A 20,000-nucleotide genomic window follows, 5' to 3' on the forward strand; every position below is an offset into this window, starting at 1 on the left:
CGTCGACTTCCACGGCGAGCTTTGATGTCCAGTTGTCGGCTGAAGTTCCTTCACCCATACCTGGATTTCATAGAGAAGAACTCAGAGTAACTGTTCCAGGACTATTTTCTCATTGATTTCTTAAATGTGTGCAGCTCAGGCCTCAACCCAACAACGGTACAAGTTCTGCAGCCGATGAGAAGTTTCAGTCAATTTTTTTTCCTTTTTTCTGGGGTGGGTTTCCCCTGACGATGGGCCTACGAAGAGTCACTGTCTCACAGACAGACAGAGTGAGAGAGACATAGAGAGATGGAGGAAGACACACCACACCCACACTACTCACCAGAATTCTCTCCTGCTGACTTCACCCTCATTACTGAAGATGAAGATCCGGCTCGCCGTTGTCACACCGCTGTGGAGATCCAGTGCGAATCGCAGAAGATGCTTTACCCGCTTCGAGAAGAAGACGTCCAGAACCCGTTCCAGAAGAACACTGGGAGCGCTGTACTGCTGTGCAAGGAGACTATTTTGAAGCTGATCATGTGGAAACAGATAAATAAGCACTTTCTTGTAAACAGAGCGAATCTCCAAACTTTTGAATTCCACCTCGAGAATGAGAAGTTCCACCCTTCACGCTTTACACAGGAACCATGCAACATTACACTGATGATCATTTCAGAATGAAGAACAGTCCTAACCATCAGTTACCAACATTTTGTCCTTGTTGGTTGGTTCTCTGGAGAACCTTCATCTGTAGATCTTTATTCCTGTGATTACAGAGGGATGAACAAAGTCACATCATTCCCTCTGTTATTCCGGAAAGTCGTCTAAACTCAGTCCTGATCAACACACTGAATGTGATCGAATGTCCGTCTGTGTCCGTTAAAGATCACGGCATTATATTTAGACAGATTTATTCAGATAAACATCTTGTCTTACCATGTGACCTTCTCCCAGCCGCCAGGCAGAAACACCAGTTGCACAGATACGATTCTGATTCAAGTGTTTTAGATCATTAAATTATAACCAGCACAAAAACCACACACTTTATTATACTACACACACTTCATTAGAGTTTCTCAACCTTCATGTAGAGAAACAGCAGTGCAGTGTGTCTTCAAAAGCTGGCCAGAGAACAGATTACGAGGGTGTGTTCTTATAATCAGGACAATTCATATCAAAGATTTTGTGTAGAATTTAATGTAGGTTCTAAACTGAAGGTTCTGGTTCTGTACTGGAGGGTCTATGAGCCTGAATGTCCTCTGTAATCAGTTTAATATTGATCAGGGTCCATTACACAGAAGAGGGAGAGATTTTTTTATCCTCTTCCTTAAAGTACACACACACACACACACACACACACACACACACACACACACTTGCTTGACTGCATGTTGTCCACTGTAATGCACTTCTTCACATTTGTACGGTGGCCGAGAAGTGCAAAACACTAACAAATCCAAAAAACAAATTAACAAATCCAAAAAACACAACGACAAGTCAGACACACCGGAAAAGGTAGGTATAGTTTGCGAATGGAAACTTACAGATCATTGGACAAGACACCTGTCAGTCAAGATATACAGGTAAATGACAGGTGTCTCGTCCAATGATCATACCTTTTCCGGTTTGTCTGACTTGTCGTTGTGTTTTCTGGATTTGTTATTTTGTGTTTGTATTGGTTAATGGGTTTTGCACTTCTCGGCCACCGTACATTTGAGATAAGAGAACTAATTAAAATATTGACCACGAGTAGCAAAACAAGTGTTTTAATAACATTCATAATCATTATAATCAAGTGATCATTTGAAACATGCTATTGTTACTTTTCACCACTAGAGAGCACTAATGAGATCTGTTGCTGAATTATTGACGGATATATTTGCCCTTCATTACAAGTAAAAGTTTATAAGTTTGATCCTAATGAATGAATCAGTGGTGACTGTGGTGAAGGAAAAACTCTGGTGTGATGGGTGAGATGGTAAGATGAAGAAATCCTCAGAGGAACCAGACACCTCATGTTATATACCATGTTTCTAACCAGTGTATTTATTTATCAAGTTCACATTTACACAATTATCTCACAAATGCAGATGCAGGATTCAGACAGTGAGCGCACGCATTCAACAACTCCTGCAGTTTCCACTGTAAATCAAACACTGTGATTGGTCACTGTATTAACAACAAGTGTGTGATTGGTTATACAGTAACGCTCCAACTGAATGCAACATCAGCAGATCTTCTCTAAAATAGATCACTTTTTATTCATTTCATTTTACACTTAGATTGTGACACTGGTAATAGAGCTTCATTGTGCAGTGGTAATTCCCCACTGACCTTATTGTTCAAATTAACAACAATTATTATTAGTAATTATAAAAATGATTGTATATTCAGTTAGAGACAATAAAGAACTTCATCTGAACAGTTTATTAAATTAAGTGAAATTCTGCACACTGTATACAGTAAAGCAATTCAATCTGTTGTATGGTTTCTCACACACACACACACACACACACACACACACACACACACACAACTGAAACACTGTCTGGATTATTATAATCAGAGTGATAATAATCACACATCAGCAGCTCCAGAATTAAATGCAGTGAATCTTTATACATCACTAGTTTCACTGCATCGTTTCTGCAGCTCAGTGCTGCTCCATTACTGTTCCTCAATCACATAGAAAAAATTACAACTTCCGGTGGAGAAACATCAGGATGAGAAACTGATAGAAATTCTATTTGATGTTCATTAAAACCGCTTTATATGAGCGTCAGAATCATAACACAAACAGGGAATATAAATCACCTTCTTCTGAAAAACCGGGTGAGTAACTGACTTCCTCTTCTTGCTCTTTCCTCTTTTTCATGTTTTTCTTTCCCCTTTTGACATGATTTTCTCTGCACCTTTGTGTTTTGCACCTGATGAGTCAGAACTTCTGGACCACTCTGTGAAGCTCCTCACACACACACACGGGGGTCCGGGGTCCGATTTTTCCTCCTTAAATTATTTCTATTTATTTTTACTCAGTTATGTATATGATTAAAATGTAGCAAAGTAAAATACTTCAAACAAAACATACTTAAATAAAAGTACATTTACAGTTTTTAAACTTTCCACATCGGAGTAAATTGGATTCTGTGCTCCTGGTTAAACGGTATGGGAAAGTAGTTCTGAACAATGAAGTATCAATCCGCCTCAGCTAAGTACAGTACATACAAATGCGTCAGACTGTGAACACGGCAAGTGGCACAGATCCATCCGCAGGGAATAGTGCCGAGTTTCTGATACACACCTTTTGTTTGAGAGATTTTAAGTTAGAGAGAAAATGACTACCAAATAACTTTCCCAACAAGTCAGATATAAACATTGTACAACAAGATGACAATAACAGGTCTTTCAGGACATTTTCCAGGTCCTACACAGACGTGTGTTCGTGGGACCAGGAGAATTTGCAGATGGTGCAGTTACAGGCTGTGACCAGTAGATGGTGCAGATGTTCAAAGTGAAAGTAAAAGTCAGAGCCGCCTTTTAAAGAGAAACATAAGGGACTACAGGAGAAAAGCAGGAGAAAAACGGTAAGTAAAGTGAAAGTTATATATATTAGTGAGATGAAGAACAGTGCTGCTGTATTTGAATGATGTTGATTTGGTGTGATATGAAGCGGATTTTTCTCTGTAAGTGAACTGTTCCATCACACACGGTTCTAGAACCCACACACACTGTGCGCGTGATGAAGTGTTTTATTAGATTTATTATCATCATCATAAAAACACTACACACTGCTCCTAGAATAAAGAAATAAAAGCTTTCAACTCATGTCACATTTAAACCTGTGAACATCAGTTCCAGCACTAAAGGTTTCTTCCTAAAGTCACAGCTGCATATAAACAGGAAGTGAAGCGCAGCGCCACCATGTGACACAGAGAAACATAAAGAACACAGAGAGACTCCCAATCTACAGCTGTGTTCCACATTTCACTAGATTTCACTCAGCTTTCTCTTTTCTACACCACATTTTACACTCGGTCTCTACTACATGCTGGATCTCTGTACACACTGTGCATAAGTATTCACCCCCTTTAGGGGTGTGTTGTGTATTCAGGCAGCACTGAGAATATACACTTTTACCATGTTCAGTCTGAATACTCCATTCTGATTGGCTGGAGTGTGTGTGTTCAAACCTCTCTCTCTCTCTCTCTCTCTCTCTCTCTCTCTCTCTCTCTCTCTCTCTCTCTCTCTCTCTCTTGATCCATGATCCATGACTAGATGTGAGATCTTACACCATGTTAATGCTCTCTGCTTCACCTCGGGCTGTTCTTCACCTCTATTATTGAATCTGTTCTGTGGAGAACTTGTCTTCTAGAAGAGGTGGGAGGTGGAGGTGCTGGTGTGTGTTTGGTTTTGTAGGTAAACATCAATGTGGTAAATCTGATGTGAGAAGCTACAGGAAGTCAGTGGAGGAAGCTCATAATATTGAAGTAAAAAAGTCCACAAATAAAAGAGGAAGTTGTGTAAGTTTTCACCTGCATTCATCTGCAGCCTCCCGTCCCTGAGAAGCTCCTCAATCACTTCTGCTTCCATTTTCATCAGAATCACATCATCAGCAGAACAGAGTCGATCTGTGTGTACATTAAGTGTCATGTGATGTCAATATAAATCACCTTTTTCTGTGTGTGTGTGTGTGTGTGTGTGTGTGTGTGTGTGTGTGTGTGTGTGTGTGTGTGTGGATTTCCAACATAAGTCTCTCTGCAGAACCAGACACAAAATCAGACAAGAGGTGAGAGAGAGAAATCTGATCCCATTCAGCAACAATAAACAGATCAGACTCACAGATCAGATCTGATGTGTGTTTATGACTTTATTGAAACTCATATAAAGATGTTGAAGAGCAGCAGATATTATTGATATGAGGAGTTTGATCACTAAGTGAAGAAATGAAAGGACTGTAATAATAAATAATAATAAAGTAGTTTAAGATGAACTTACACACTGTCTGGGTGTGTTTTAGTCTGATGGAGAAGAGATCAGACTCACCAGATCCCAGCTGTGTGTCCATGAAGAGTGACCAGTCGATGGGTCGTCCATTTCACTTTAAAAGCAGTTCTACTGATCCGAGGTAAAGATTCTGTAGAAAATAAAACTGTGTGTGATTACAGACAGAAACCTGCTCCAGATATCTGATCTAAACTTCACAAGTTCACATTTAAACTTTCTTTACGCACCACGCAGTGAAATGTTTATGATGTTCTGTAACAGAAAAAAGAATAAAATGAATGAAAATGATATAAATTGTAAAATAAAAGAATAAAAATAAAAGAATGTCATATAATGTACAGTAAAATCTAATCAAACAGAACTGCAGTGAACTAAAAGATGAAATAGAATTGATAATAGAAATGGAAGTGAAATGATAAGAACTGAAGGAGAATATGGAGTAAACATGTGTCAGGATTTTACATTCACATTGTGTGGAGGCAGAAACAGTGCGTCTTCTTTATGATTATTCCTACTAAAGTGCAGCTGTGCCAGAGGTTCCACTGAATGTGAGTGTGTTGTGTAAAGGAATTGTTCCTGCTGAAGCTTTTCTCCAGCAGTGGGAGATGATGATGGGATTGTGGATTGTCATAGCAGCAGTAAACCTGATTCAGCTGGATGGTCAGATTGAGGAACACAAGCACTTGTAGGTTCTTCTGTTTGAAGTTGCTGAATCTCTGTAGAAACCCTGCTGATGTTTTCTGTGTGACTGATTTCCAGATGTTCTCCATATCGAGTCTTTTATGGTGAACTCCCATTTCAGGAGAAACCTCTGTCCTGGTACCAAAGCTGTAGGTCTGATTCATTAAAACATGTCAGTGTCAGCAATCCTGAAATCAGTGTATTGTGTTAGGAGGATCATGTTCACTACATGGATTTATATCATGCTTTATGCAGCTATGAAGACAAATAGTCCATTTAACATGGGTTTGTTTGTTCACAGACCACAGAAGAAGAAATCAGACAGAAGCAAACATCTGGAATCAATATTTAAGGTGTGTGTGTGTGTGTGTGTGTGTGTGTGTGTGTGTGTGTGTGTGTGTGTGTGTGTGTACATTGTGTGTGTGTGTGTGTGTGTACATTGTGTGTGTGTGTGTGTGTGTGTGTGTGTGTGTGTGTGTGTGTGTGTGTGTACAGACATTGTGTGTGTGTGTGTGTGTGTGTGTACATTGTGTGTGTGTGTGTGTGTGTGTGTGTGTGTGTGTGTACATTGTGTGTGTGTACATTGTGTGTGTGTGTGTGTGTGTGTGTGTGTACATTGTGTGTGTGTGTGTGTGTGTGTGTACATTGTGTGTGTGTGTGTGTGTGTAAATTGTGTGTGTGTGTGTGTGTGTGTGTGTGTACATTGTGTGTGTGTGTGTGTGTGTGTGTGTGTGTGTGTGTGTGTGTACATTGTGTGTGTGTGTGTGTGTGTGTGTGTGTGTGTGTGTGTATACATTGTGTGTGTGTGTGTGTGTGTGTGTGTATACATTGTGTGTGTGTGTGTGTGTGTGTGTGTGTATGTTGAGTTGTGCTACACTACTGTTGCAGCTAGCGATGTATCCGGAAGATAAATTGACGATGGAGGTTAATTATCTTTAGCCGTTTTAGGCATATTTATTAAACTGCTGCCGACACATCAGTCTCACGGTCAGAGCAGCTCACACACACACATATACAGGTATACAGAGAGAACCGTAACTCACAGGGGACAAACATTAACGCAAACGTGTTTCGCAATAATTAACACTTTAGTGCCCCCTTAGTGGCTCACTCATATGCACAACACAGAAGAACTATACAGCATTACATTACATACAACTGAGGACATTATAAACATATTTTAACACCCCCACTTGTACTCAGGTTGCTATATAACAAAAATAGAAGATATAATAAATGTGGACCCTTGTCATACATATATTAATCTCCAAAAAGAACACCTGCAAACCTATTTAGTTTTAACTTAGTTACAGGTTTGGTCATTACATCAGCAATCATGTTATCAGTAGGACAATACATCAAGGTTACTCTTCCTTCATTCACAATAGACCTGATAAAGTGATACTTTATGTCTATGTGTTTACATCTCCGTCTGCTTACAGGGTTTTTGGCAAGAGCAATTGTTCCCTGATTGTCCTCATGTACTACAGTTTGTGCATACTTGTAGTTATCTATACCTTCCAGTAAATGCTCTAGGTATAAACACTCTTGTATGGTTAAAGCAAGTGCCATGTATTCTGCTTCGCATGTGGAAAGCGCCACAGTTGGCTGCTTTCTAGTCTTCCATGATACTAGAGAGCTGTTTTGGCTTAAACTTACACAGTATCCGGTAGTACTGCGTCTATCACTGGTATCAGCTGCCCAGTCAGCATCACTGTAGGCTTGTATACCTAATTTCTCACAGTCATTTCTCCTAAAACTTAACCCTTTCTCTGCTGTACCTTTGAGATACCGAAACACATGTTTCACAGTGACCCATTGTTCTTCTGTAGGTTCAGCAAAATACTGTGATAATTTGCTCACAACAAAACTCAAATCTGGTCTGGTACAAACAGTCAGGTATATAAGACTTCCCACAGCTTCTCTGTACATTTTTACATCTTTCATCTTTACTGCATTTTCAGTATACTCTAATTTCTGTTCACATGGTGTTTCTCTGATCCTACAATCTTGCATATTAAAAAGCTGTAGTATCTTGTTAGTGTATTTTTCCTGTTTCATTTTTATACACCCATCTGACAGATTAAAATCAATACCCAGAAAATGTTTCAGTTTACCCAGATCTTTCATTTTGAACTTTTCTGCAAGCATCTCTTTCACTTCTTTCAGTCTCTCTTGATTGCTTGCAGCAATAATTAAATCATCAACCCATGTAATTATGATCACTTTTTCTTCTTTTGACTCTTTGGCATAAACACAGTGGTCGGCTGGGTTTTGTGTGAATCCATTCTCAGAAAGACAATTGTGTAAAATCTTATTCCAGTTTCGCCCGGATTGTTTCAAACCGTAAAGTGATTTCTCTAGTTTGTAAACTAGACCCTCTTTCTCTTGGTAACCCTCTGGTGGATTGATGTAGATCTTATAGTCTATGGGAGCATGCAAGTATGCGGTTTTCACGTCCATTTGATGCAGGAGTAAATTTTCTTGTGCAGCCTTCTGTATCACCACCCTTACACTTGACAAGTCCGCAGTGGGCGAAAATGTCTCTCCATAGTCTATTCCCATTCTCTGGTTGTAACCTTTGGCCACAAACCTGGCTTTGTATTTGTCTTTTCCATTTACATCAGTCTTTATAGAGTAGACCCATCTACCCCCCACTGTTTTCTTGCCTATTGGCAGTGTTGTTGGGGTAAACGTTTTGTTCTCGTTTAGGGACTGGATTTCTTCATCCATGGCTTTTATCCATTCATTTGAGTTAGTTGACCTCATTGCTCCCTCAAAAGTCTGTGGAATGCCACACACCGCTCTGCAGCAATAATCTATTGTGATATTCACCTCATCATTATCACTGTATTCAGTTACGAAGTCATCCAAGTAACTCGGTGTTTTTCTCTCTCTGGTCGGATATCTCCTACTCTCGGGTTCACCATCTGTCACATTTTGTGAATAATTGCGGTCACTAGATCTGGTTGCTTCACTTAGACTATCACTATTAGTACTTCTACTCTGTGTAGTCTCACCAGTCTTGGGTTTTACTCCGACATAAACATCACTTAGGTCTTGCTCACCCGTCTGTGTCTGTTTTTCCGCAGCCGCTTTGCTCACAAATTTTACCAGTCTGTGTTTTTGTACTTTGTTTGTATCTGGATGATACACCAAATATGCTGGGATGTTCTTGTCGTAGCCTACAAAACGACCTTGGTCACATGTGGAATCAAAATTTCCTTTTTCCTGTTTGTATGTGTAGCATACAGATCCAAACTTTTGCATTTTTGACACATTAGGCTTCTTGTCAGTTATCGACTCATAAGGAGTCTGTCCCGTACGCTTGTTAAAACACCTGTTGCGTACCACTGCTGCTGTTTGTATTGCGTAGTGCCATAGTTGCTTTGGTAATGCACTTTCAACTAACATACACCTACCCATCTCAAAAAGAGTACGCCAATTCCTCTCCGCAGTTCCGTTTTGGTGTGGGAAATACCGAGCTGACGTTTCATGTCTGATTTTGTTTTTCCTCAACAATGCTTGAAAGTCATTGCACGTAAACTCAGTTCCATTGTCGGATCTTATGCACCTCACTTTCCCGTAAGGGGATACATCCGCTAGAAATGTTTCAGTAGCCTGTACGGTGTCACTTTTCCTCTTTAGGAAGTATACGAACACTGCGCTTGAATAGTCGTCAGTGAATGACTGCACATATTTGTAACCGTCCATCGATTCTGTGGCTACTGGACCTGCAAGGTCTGTGTGTACCATCTGTAAGGGTACCTTTGCTCTGACATCAGGATCCATATTTCTGGTTTGGGCAAACTTTCCCTGAATACACACCTCACATTCTCGTTCGGGTCTTCCAGTTTTACCTTTGATCCGCATACCTTCAACAATACCCTGCAACTTAATAACATCTTCATAGTTACAGTGACCTAAGATCTCGTGCCATGTTTGTATGTCATGGCAGGCATTACACTTATCATTTGATTCAGTTCCAGTATGCAAATAATATAACTTGCCGTATACATGTATGTTAAATCTGGTACCGTCTCTGGTTATCAGGGTTATTTTCTTTGAAAACAACCGTAGACCCATTTGCGGTCGCTGCCTTCACTGAAAAGATGCTTTGGGGTTATGATGGTACAAACAAAGCGTCTTTTAGCACTGCCTTGTGTTGCTGTCCTCCACTGTCAATGAGGAAAACCTCAGCATTTCCCTTCCGCTGAGCAACTCCGTTGCATCGAGTGCCGTCTGCCAGCTCGACACTGTGCTTTTCAGGCCTGAATGTGCTGTCGAAACTCCTGAACATAGCTATGTCCGTGATGATATGAGAGGTAGCCCCCGTGTCCACCATTAGACCATTTTCCTTGATGCTGCACGTTGGCTGCCGCTGGATACCGGTCTCTCTGTCTCTCATCTTGAATGCGTTGTCCTCGACATCTTCTGAGGCTTTACTTACACCATCCTTTTTGTCTTTGATGTCCTTACGCCTACACATTGCGTCTTTGTGCGTGTCTCTTCTGCAGATACTACACCACACTTTCTGTCGACATGCTCTAGCTCGATGACCTTTGGTACCACACTTAAAACACGTTATTTCAGCATCGTCTTTGCTCCACTCACGTGTGTTCGCCTTTGCGGGTTGCCGTCCAGCTTTTCCAGGAGTTTTCATCACACTGTCGCTCGACTCAGCTGCTTTTATCTTTTCTGTTTATTAAAAATTGCGTAGTTTAGTCTTGAACTAAGCAAACGTGATTTTATCATCCGTATGCGCCACATGTATTGCGAATGGCTTAAAACTCTCAGGCAATACTTTTAAGACTATAGCCACTAACAGTCCCTCTCGTAACGTTTCACCTGCGTTACGCAGTGCCGTGATGGCAATCTCTGCTCTGATGATATAGTCCATTACACTTTCATCGTTTGCTTTTTGAAGCGATGTCAACATAGTGTATAAACTTATTATATGGGGCTTTCCCTTCCCTGCATAATATCCTCTCAGTATTTCTAGAGCTTTTCTTCCGTCGTTGGGCACATCCCTCATAACTAATGAGAGGCTTTTATCATCTAACAGCAAAATCAGTTCAGCATATGCGTCAGCATTTTTCTTTGCATCCGCTGCTATCTCAGCTTCTGACTGCGGCTCTTTTAACACCGTGTCTTTTAGTCCTGATAAATTAAAATGTCCCAACATTTTAGTTTCCCAAAGCTCATACTTAGACTCATCTCCGTCGAACATCAGTCGAGGCAAACTGTTCGTCCTCCGTTGTTCCGCCATGTTAGCACGCTGTCCGTCGCGACTTTCTAAACAGTGGAAAAACTACAAACTTATCCTCCGAACAACTCCTGGGCCCATAAACTGTTGAGTTGTGCTACACTACTGTTGCAGCTAGCGATGTATCCGGAAGATAAATTGACGATGGAGGTTAATTATCTTTAGCCGTTTTAGGCATATTTATTAAACTGCTGCCGACACATCAGTCTCACGGTCAGAGCAGCTCACACACACACATATACAGGTATACAGAGAGAACCGTAACTCACAGGGGACAAACATTAACGCAAACGTGTTTCGCAATAATTAACACTTTAGTGCCCCCTTAGTGGCTCACTCATATGCACAACACAGAAGAACTATACAGCATTACATTACATACAACTGAGGACATTATAAACATATTTTAACAGTGTACATTGTGTGTGTGTGTGTGTACATTGTGTGTGTGTGTGTGTGTGTGTGTGTGTGTGTGTGTGTGTGTGTGTGTGTACATTGTGTGTGTGTGTGTGTGTGTGTGTGTGTGTGTGTGTGTGTGTGTGTTTGTGTGTGTATGTGTGTGTGTGTGTGTGTGTGTGTTTGTGTGTGTATAGTGTGTGTGTACATTGTGTGTGTGTGTGTGTGTGTGTACATTGTGTGTGTGTGTGTGTGTGTATAGTGTGTGTGTGTGTGTGTGTGTGTGTGTGTGTGTGTTTGTGTGTGTGTGTGTGTGTGTGTGTTTGTGTGTGTATGTGTGTATGTGTGTGTGTGTGTGTGTGTGAGTTTTATCTACTGTATGAACATCAGCAATGGGGAATCAGAGATAAATGCAGCTGGAACTGTGGTCATAAACAGATACTTTTCTTCAGTTCAGAGAATAAAATCATCTCTCAGTTTATGATAATAATATTATAATATTTTGATCTGTTACTGTGTGTTTCTAACCAGGAACTGGAACACAAAGTCATCACACTGATAAAGAAGGAGCTGAAGAGGTTTAGGGAACTCCTGAATCCAGATTACCCAGCATGCACTGAGAGGGAGGATGAGGAGGATCTGCACAGTGTCAGAGAGGGAGCGATGAAGATCACACTGCACGTCCTGAAGAACATGAACCACAAAGATCTCGCTGACACACTGTACAACAGTAAGAATCCTGAACCATCACTTCAACACTGGTCCACACTTACACCACTCTGATGCTGAATTCTGGATTCTGATTGGTCAGAAGATGGAAGAAGATGAAAGTTTAGTTATATCAGAGACTAAAGACTACAAGGGGAAAAGATAAGCAGAGGTGAAGATGTTCCACAAACCCTTTTAACTAAACAGACACTAATTACCAACTGTGTAAGTTCACATTGGTACTGAAAGGTATTCAGTGGAACATTTAGAAATCTCCAACTCTCTCAAATGGGAGATCCACCAGGAAAACAATGCTAGTAGCAGGAGAGTCTTGTAGCAGACAAGTGTCAGGTGATAAACTTGCAAAATACACTGAACTATTTACCCCACAGACGCATGAAGATTATTTAGAAGACCATTTCTGGGAAATCAAACATTTTGTCCTTGAATTGCAATTGTCTTCTCAGCAGGAAGGATGAGGAGCAAGAAGGTGGATGTACATAAGTGTGTGTTCTTGCTTATGCATGTGTGTGTGTGTGATGCTATAACTGCGAGGGAAACCAGTAACCCTGACTCACCACATCAGAGCATCCAAAATGTGTTTTCTATATCTGTGCCAGCTCCTCCTTCAATCTGGTTTTGACCTGCATGATGTTCCACCCCCATGGCAGCAATGTGTGGGTGTTCCTCAATCTGTCAGGAACCCAATAATCCTTACTAACAGTAACTAAGAACTGTGAAGAACACCCATGCAGAAGAGAAGATGGTACAGGAATTAATTGTGTTTCTGTAGAAGAAACACTGGATTTCTTAGGAGGAGGTAATAATCCCCAAACACCAGTAACAGGAGGATACTTGATGAAATATTTGTACACGTTTTAGTCTCATATAAGAGTCAAATATTATGCAGTCCTTTATTTTAGAGTTACTTTTATTCTTCATGGCTTCCTCTGCTCTCTGATCAGTGATGATCAGTTACTGTTGCAGAGAAGTTTCCAGAAGTGTGTAAAATATATTGATTAATTCTGCACTAAATGTTCTTGCTATGGAAATAATAATAATAATAATAATAATAATAATAATAATATTATTATTATTATTATTATTATTATTATTAAGTTTTGTATTTAAATGCAGCAGCATTGAAACTAATATTTTTATGTTGATGTTCTTCCTCATTTTCATCAAAGACCATCTAATCTTGTTTGTTATCTTATACACATCCTCAGATTTCATTTCCAGTGTTATATCAGAAGCAGCTTACTGCAAGATCACTGCTTACATGTTTATTTTCCATAATGCACTGTTAAGATGTAGGAAGACAATCTACTGGGAATTTTTAGAAGAAAACACCAGACTGTTATTGTCAGGGATCCACCTGCCACGCCCCCTTTTGTGGCTCTCATGCCTCCACTCTCCCTGGAGCTCCAGGCTTAACCACACACACCTGGGGCTCGTTGTCACTCATGCCTCCGCTCTCAGTGGAGCTCCGGGCTTAACCACGCACACCTGAGGCTCATCATCACTCCACCCCGCTTCTACATAAGCTCCTCACTTTCACTCCCTCCCTTGTTTGTTATTGAACGTATGGGTTATTTGTTTCATACAGGTCTATATACCTTCCGTTCCGTTCGGACTTCACATGCAGGACTCTTTGCTTTCCGTTCCGTCCGGACTCCAGTATCTGGTACCGGCTGCGCTTCTCCTCCCCGCGCATCTCGGATCAGCTACGCTTCTCCCCAAGCGCTTCGGACTCTTTCAACCTAAGGACTGCCGTGTGCGTGTGTGTGTGTGTGTGTGTGTGTGTGTGTGTGTGTGTGTGTGTGTGCGCGCGCGTGTGTGTGTATCTCTCTCTCTCCCTCACGCGAGCTGTACTCCGGCTTCCACCTCCTGTTTTACTCGCACCCTGACAGAATAACGAACCCCTGAAAAGGAATATAAAAAAATTAAAAAATTAAAAAAGGAGGAATATTATCGGATTACCACCGTGGTCCCATCGCAAACCGAACCTCGGAGGTAGGATTCGCTCTGCTGCGATAAAGCAGCAGCCAAGCTCCGCCTCGGGGAAAACCCGAAAGTCTGCTGTCGTTTCACGCGGATCATGCTCGGCAGCACCATGCCCACGTGATGACGTCATGGATTTCCAGGCTCGCTTCTCCGGCGACAGGGCTGAGTGGGGCGGTTTTTATGGAGCGTCGGCGGATACATAGAGTCGTGTTCATCTTTCTACCACTCAGAAGGAGCGAAGATCGCATTCCATATTTCGCTACTGTCTGGAGAATCCCTCTCTCTGGCCAGTGAGTTGTGGCGCGCGGCTGGAGGCGAATTCGGCTCGTGCGCCTATTTTATCCGGCTTCTCACAAGGGAACTAGGGATGGTCTCCACCATCTCTCTCCTGCTCCAGAGAGCACGGATCCGCCCCAGCGTTTCCCGGAGGGCTCTGTTCCGCACCAGAGTTTCCTGGAGAGCTCCGTTCCACCCAAGGACCTCCGGGGGATCCCCCCCTGCTCCAGACCCTGCTCCAGGCCCTCCAGGACGGCTCCGCTCTGCCCCAGGACCTCCAGGAGATCTCCGCCCTGCCCCAGGACCTCCAGGAGATCTCCGCCCTGCTCCAGGCCCTCCAGGAGATCTCCGCCCTGCTCCAGGCCCTCCAGGATGGCTCCGCTCTGCCCCAGGACCTCCAGGAGATCTTCGCCCTGCTCCAGGACCTCCAAAAGAGCGCAGCTCCGCCCCAGGACCTCCAGGTGAGCTTCTCTCTGCTCCAGAGAGTCCCAGTGAGCACCTCTCCGCTCCAGTGTGTCCCTGAGAGCACCTCTCCGCTCCAGTGTGTCCCTGAGAGCACCTCTCCGCTCCAGTGTGTCCCTGAGATCACCTCTCCGCTCCAGTGTGTCCCCGAGAGCTCCTCTCCGCTCCAGGGCTTCAAGGAGAGCTCAGTTCTGCTCCAAGACCTCCCGGAAAGCTCAGTTCCGCTCCAGAGACCCCACGTGAGCTCAGCTCCACTCCAGGGTTTCCACGAGTGCTCCGCTCCACCCCAGGGTTTTTACAAGCGCTCCGCTCCAGAGTTTTCACAAGCGCGCCACCCCGTTCCGGGGTTCCCGTGTGCGTGCCGCTCCGTCTACGAGCCTCTACAAGCACGCCGCTCCACCCCAGAGTTTCCACAAGCGAGCCGCCCTGTTCCAGGGTTCCTGTGGACGCGCCACGCCGCCCCGGGGTTTCCAGGAATGCCCCGCTCCGCTTTAGAGTTTCCCCAAGAGCTTCACGCCGCTCCTGGGCTCCTCAGAGCACTCAACTCGGCTCCAGTGTCCCGCCAAAGGGTGCCGTTACATTGTCACCTGGCCGCAAAGGGGACGTCAAACCGCTGCTTGGCCACGAAAGGGACGTCGTACCGCTGCCTGGCCGCAAAAGGGACATCGCACCGCCGCCTGGCCATGAAAGGGACTTTGTACCGCCGCTTGGTTGTGAGAGGAACGCCGTACCGCCGCCTCGCTGCAAGAGGGACGTCAAAACGCCACCTGGCCTTGGGAGGAACGTCGTACCACCGCCTGGCTGCGAGAGGGACGTCGAAACACCGCCTGGTTGCAAAAGGCACGGCTCCTCTGACAGCCCCAGGTTGCTTCCAGAGCCATCCGTCAGTGGTGTCACGGTCCCAGACTCTTCTGAGGGCAACACCACAGCCCCAAGCTCCTCCGATGGTGACTTTCACGCCTCTGAGCTCTTCCTATGGCGACGTCACGCCTCTGAGCTCCCCCGATGGTGACGTCACGCCTCCGAGCTCCTCCTTTGGCGACGTCTCGCCCCAGAGCTCCTCCGTCGGCGACGTCTCGCCCCAGAGCTCCTCCGTCGGCGACGTCTCGCCCCAGAGCTCCTCCGTCGGCGACGTCTCGCCCTTGAGCTCCTCCGCCGGCGACGTCTCGCCGCCGAGCTCCTCCGTCGACGACGTCTCGCTCCCAGGTTTCCCTTAAGGCAACGTGTCTCTCCTGAGCTCCTCCGTCGGCGATGTCTCGCCCCCGGGCTCCTCGGTCAGGGAAGTCTCGCCTAAGAGCTTCTCCGACGAAGTTGTCTCAGCCCAAGTCTTCCAAAAGGCGAAGCCACAACTCCTAGACTATCTATAGGCGAAGTAACGCTTCTGCATTCCTCTCCGGGCGACGTAACGCCTCCGTGTCCCTCTCCGGGCGACGTCTATCCTCCAGGTTCCTTTGGAGGATGACAAAGCACTCCCGAGTTCCTCTGAAGGCGTCGTCAAGGAATGTCAGGGATCCACCTGCCACGCCCCCTTTTGTGGCTCTCATGCCTCCGCTCTCCCTGGAGCTCCAGGCTTAACCACGCACACCTGGGGCTCGTTGTCACTCATGCCTTTGCTCTTTTCGGAGCTCCAGGCTTAATCACACACACCTGAAGCTCATCATCACTCCACCCCGCTTCTACATAAGCTCCTCACTTTCACTCACTCCCTTGTTCGTTATTGAACATATGGGTTATTTGTTTCATACAGGTCTATATACCTTCCGTTCTGTTTGCTTTCCGTTCCGTCCGGACTCCACTATCCTGTACCGGCTGGGCTTTTCTTCCCCACGCATCTCGGATCAGCTACGCTTCTCAAATCAAAATCAAATCAAATCAAATCTAATTTTATTCATCACATACACATACATACAGGGTATGACATGCAGTAAAATGCTTATTACGACGGTCCGGCATGAGGGAATAGGATGGGGAAAAAAGAAAAGAAGGCAGATAAATAAAGTATAAAGTATAAAAAAAACTATATAAAATAAAATATAAGAATATAAATATATAAAAGCTTCTCCCTAAGCGCACCTCGGACTCTCTCAACCTAAGGACTGCCGTGTGCGTGTGTGTGTCTGTGTGTGTGTGCTTGTGTGTGTGTGTGTGTGTGTGCTTGTGTGTATCTCTCTCCCTCACTCTCGTTATTAAAACCCGAGCGAGCTGTACTCCGGCTTCCGCCTCCTGTTTCATTTGCACCCTGACAGGTATACATTTAGACTTAACCTTATCCACCCTGAAAACAACTTTGCTCCCACTGTGCATTTCAAGATGGTGCTCTGAGGGATCTACCTTTACTTCCTATCAGAGTGAGGGAAGTGTAGATGCCCTGCATCTACAGATAGGGGGCACCCTTTCATAATTATACTTTTACAGAAAATCACAACTCTATATGTCACAATATTAAAGTTCTTTAGGAGACATGGTTTTACTTTTCCTCTGGTCGGAGCTTCATTAGGATAAACCTCAGAGAAAAAAACCTCACATCTCACCACATGATGTTCTCACAGAGGAAAGTCTGAGATCTCTGTATAGTCTGACCCTCTTTGTGGATAAACATCATTTTATCTGATCAGTGGATCATCAACCAGTTCCTCTGAACAGCAACATGTTGATTTAGTCTTAATTTTATTGTGAAAGTTTTTACTTTTACTTTTACCAGGAGGCTAAAACTAGAAACCAAACTCGAACTGTGTCTCACTGTTTTCACCAGAGAAAATAATCAAAAATAAATATTTATTACTTTTATTTAAACCTGAACATTTCACATTTTAATTTACAATGTATTTCTTTTGTGTTATAGAGCAGTACAGAGTCTCAGTGTATCATGAAAACCTCAAATCCAGCCTGAGAGAGAAGTTTAAAAGAGTTAATGAAGGAATCTCACAGCATGGAAGTTCAGCACTTCTGAATGAGATCTACACAGAGCTCTACATCACAGAGGGTTGGAGTGGAGACGTTAATAAAGAACATGAGGTGAGACAGATTGAGACACTGTCCAGGAGACCAGCAACACAGGAGAAACACATCAAATGTAATGATCTCTTTAAAGACAAGTCCATCAGAAGTGTGCTGACTAAAGGAGTTGCTGGAATTGGAAAAACAGTCTCTGTGCAGAAGTTCATTCTGGACTGGGCTGAAGGAAAAGCAAATCAGGACGTCACCTTCATGTTTCCACTTTCCTTTAGAGAGCTGAACCTGATAAAGCAGAAACATCTCAGGCTGAAGGATCTTCTTCATCACTTTTTCCCAGAAATGAGAAAACTAGAATTAATAGACTGTGACTCCTACAAAATGGTGTTGATCTTTTAATGGTCTGGATGAGTGTCAACTTCCTCTAAATTTCCAGAACAATGAGATACTAAGTGATGTGACAGAATCAGCCTCAGTGGATGTGCTGCTGACGAACCTCATCAAGGGGAATCTGCTTCCTTCTGCCCACCTCTGGATCACCTCTCGTCCAGCAGCAGCCAATCAGATCCCTCCTGAGTGTGTAGACCAGGTAACAGAGGTACGAGGGTTTAGTGATCCTCAGAAAGAGGAGTACTTCAGGAAGAAGATCAGTGATCAGAGCCTTTCCAATAAAATCATCACACACATGAAGTCTTCAAGAAGCCTCCACATCATGTGCCACATCCCAGTCTTCTGCTGGATCTCAGCCACTGTTCTAGAGGGAATGTTGGGTGAAGCAGAGAGTGGAGAGATCCCCAAGACTCTGACTCAAATGTTCACACACTTCCTGATCTTTCAGATCAAACACAAGGAGCAAAAGTACCATCATAAATGTAACCCTGATCCTCAGCAGACCAGAGAGAACATCCTGGCATTGGGAAAACTGGCTTTCTACCAGCTGGAGAAAGGAAACCTGATCTTCTATGAGGAAGACCTGAGAGAGTGTGGCATTGATGTAAGAGAAGTGTCAGTGTACTCAGGAGTGTGTACTCAGATCTTCAGAGAGGAGTTTGGGCTTTACCTGGGGAAGGTGTTCAGCTTTGTACATCTGAGTGTTCAGGAGTTTCTGGCTGCTTTATACACATTTCTTTCTTTCATCAGTCACAAGAAAAATGTGTTACTGGAGCAGAACACTAACATTTTCAGTTACTTCAGAAATCCAAACATGTCTGAGTTCCTCAGGAGTGCAGTGGAAAAGAGCTTACAGAGTGAGAATGGACACCTGGACCTGTACCTCCGCTTCCTTCTGGGTCTCTCAGTGGAGTCCAACCAGACTCTCTTACGAGGTTTTATGCCACAGACAGGAAGTAGCTCTCACAGTAAACAGGAAACAGTGGAGTGTATCAAGGAGAAGATCAGAGAGAACCCATCTCCAGAGAAATCCATCAATCTGTTCCACTGTCTGAATGAACTGAATGATGATTCTCTGGAGCAGGAAGTACAAACTTATCTGAACAGAGGAGGTTACAGTCGTCTCAGTGGATCCAGACTCTCTCCTGCTCAGTGGTCTGCTCTGGTGTTTGTGTTACTGAACTCAGAACAGGAGCTGGATGTGTTTGATTTGAGTAAATATGATCCATCAGATGAATGTTTTCTGAAGCTGCTGCCGGTGGTCAAAGCCTCCAGAAAAGCTGAGTGAGTATTTTATTTATAAATGTTTGACTGCATGGTTGGTATTTTAATGTAACACTGAACTGCACTGTTTAGATTCATACTTGTTGATTATGGAATAAATGATTAGTGTAAATGAAATAAACTCATTTGTATATGATATAAATAATAAAAGGAGTAAATGTGGTAATAAATATAGAAATGTAAATGAAGAAATCATTAATATTAAGGTTTAAATGAAGAAAATTAAACAGTGATATTTATTATAATTACTTTTCTACACAAGAATTCATGAAGTATCTCTGCTGCTGTTTATCACAGAACACATGCACACACACTTTATATTATTTTATAACCACTTTAATTACAGCTACAGGAAACAGATTGTGAACTTTTGAAACATTTCCAGGGATTTTGCATAAATTTATTTTTTTTGCAGAAAAAACAAAAATCTGATTCCAACAAACAGTCAAAATCAAAAAGCCGGCAAAGAGAACATCAAAGGCAGAGCAGAAACAAAACCACCAAAACAAATCCAAAGTCCAAACCAGGTTCAGGGGGGCAGTGCAGAACAGGAGTCAGGAACAGGAACCAGAACCTGAACCATAACAGTCAG

The 20,000-nt window shown here is 43.3% G+C and overlaps 1 long non-coding RNA gene and 1 pseudogene across 2 annotated transcripts in view; one reads left to right on the top strand and one right to left on the bottom strand.

Annotated features, from left to right (window-relative positions):
- Nucleotides 1-4,721: 4,721 nt before the first annotated feature.
- Nucleotides 4,722-20,000, top strand: part of LOC310737873 — a 44,328-nt pseudogene continuing 29,049 nt past the window's right edge. Inside the window, exons 1-5 of the transcript XR_014538217.1 lie at nucleotides 4,722-4,768; nucleotides 5,000-5,107; nucleotides 5,969-6,020; nucleotides 11,861-12,059; nucleotides 17,625-19,408. The product of XR_014538217.1 is annotated as an uncharacterized misc_RNA (transcript). The remainder of the gene's footprint in view (nucleotides 4,769-4,999; nucleotides 5,108-5,968; nucleotides 6,021-11,860; nucleotides 12,060-17,624; nucleotides 19,409-20,000) is intronic.
- Nucleotides 15,549-16,524, bottom strand: LOC310738009. The gene is made up of 3 exons (XR_014536953.1): nucleotides 16,430-16,524; nucleotides 16,160-16,367; nucleotides 15,549-15,631 (listed from the first exon to the last, which is right to left on the bottom strand). It is a non-coding gene; the product is annotated as an uncharacterized lncRNA (long non-coding RNA).

The sequence above is a fragment of the Silurus aristotelis genome (genome assembly GCF_946808225.1).
Source record: "Silurus aristotelis genome assembly, chromosome: 15".
NCBI classification, from domain to species: Eukaryota; Metazoa; Chordata; class Actinopteri; order Siluriformes; family Siluridae; genus Silurus; species Silurus aristotelis.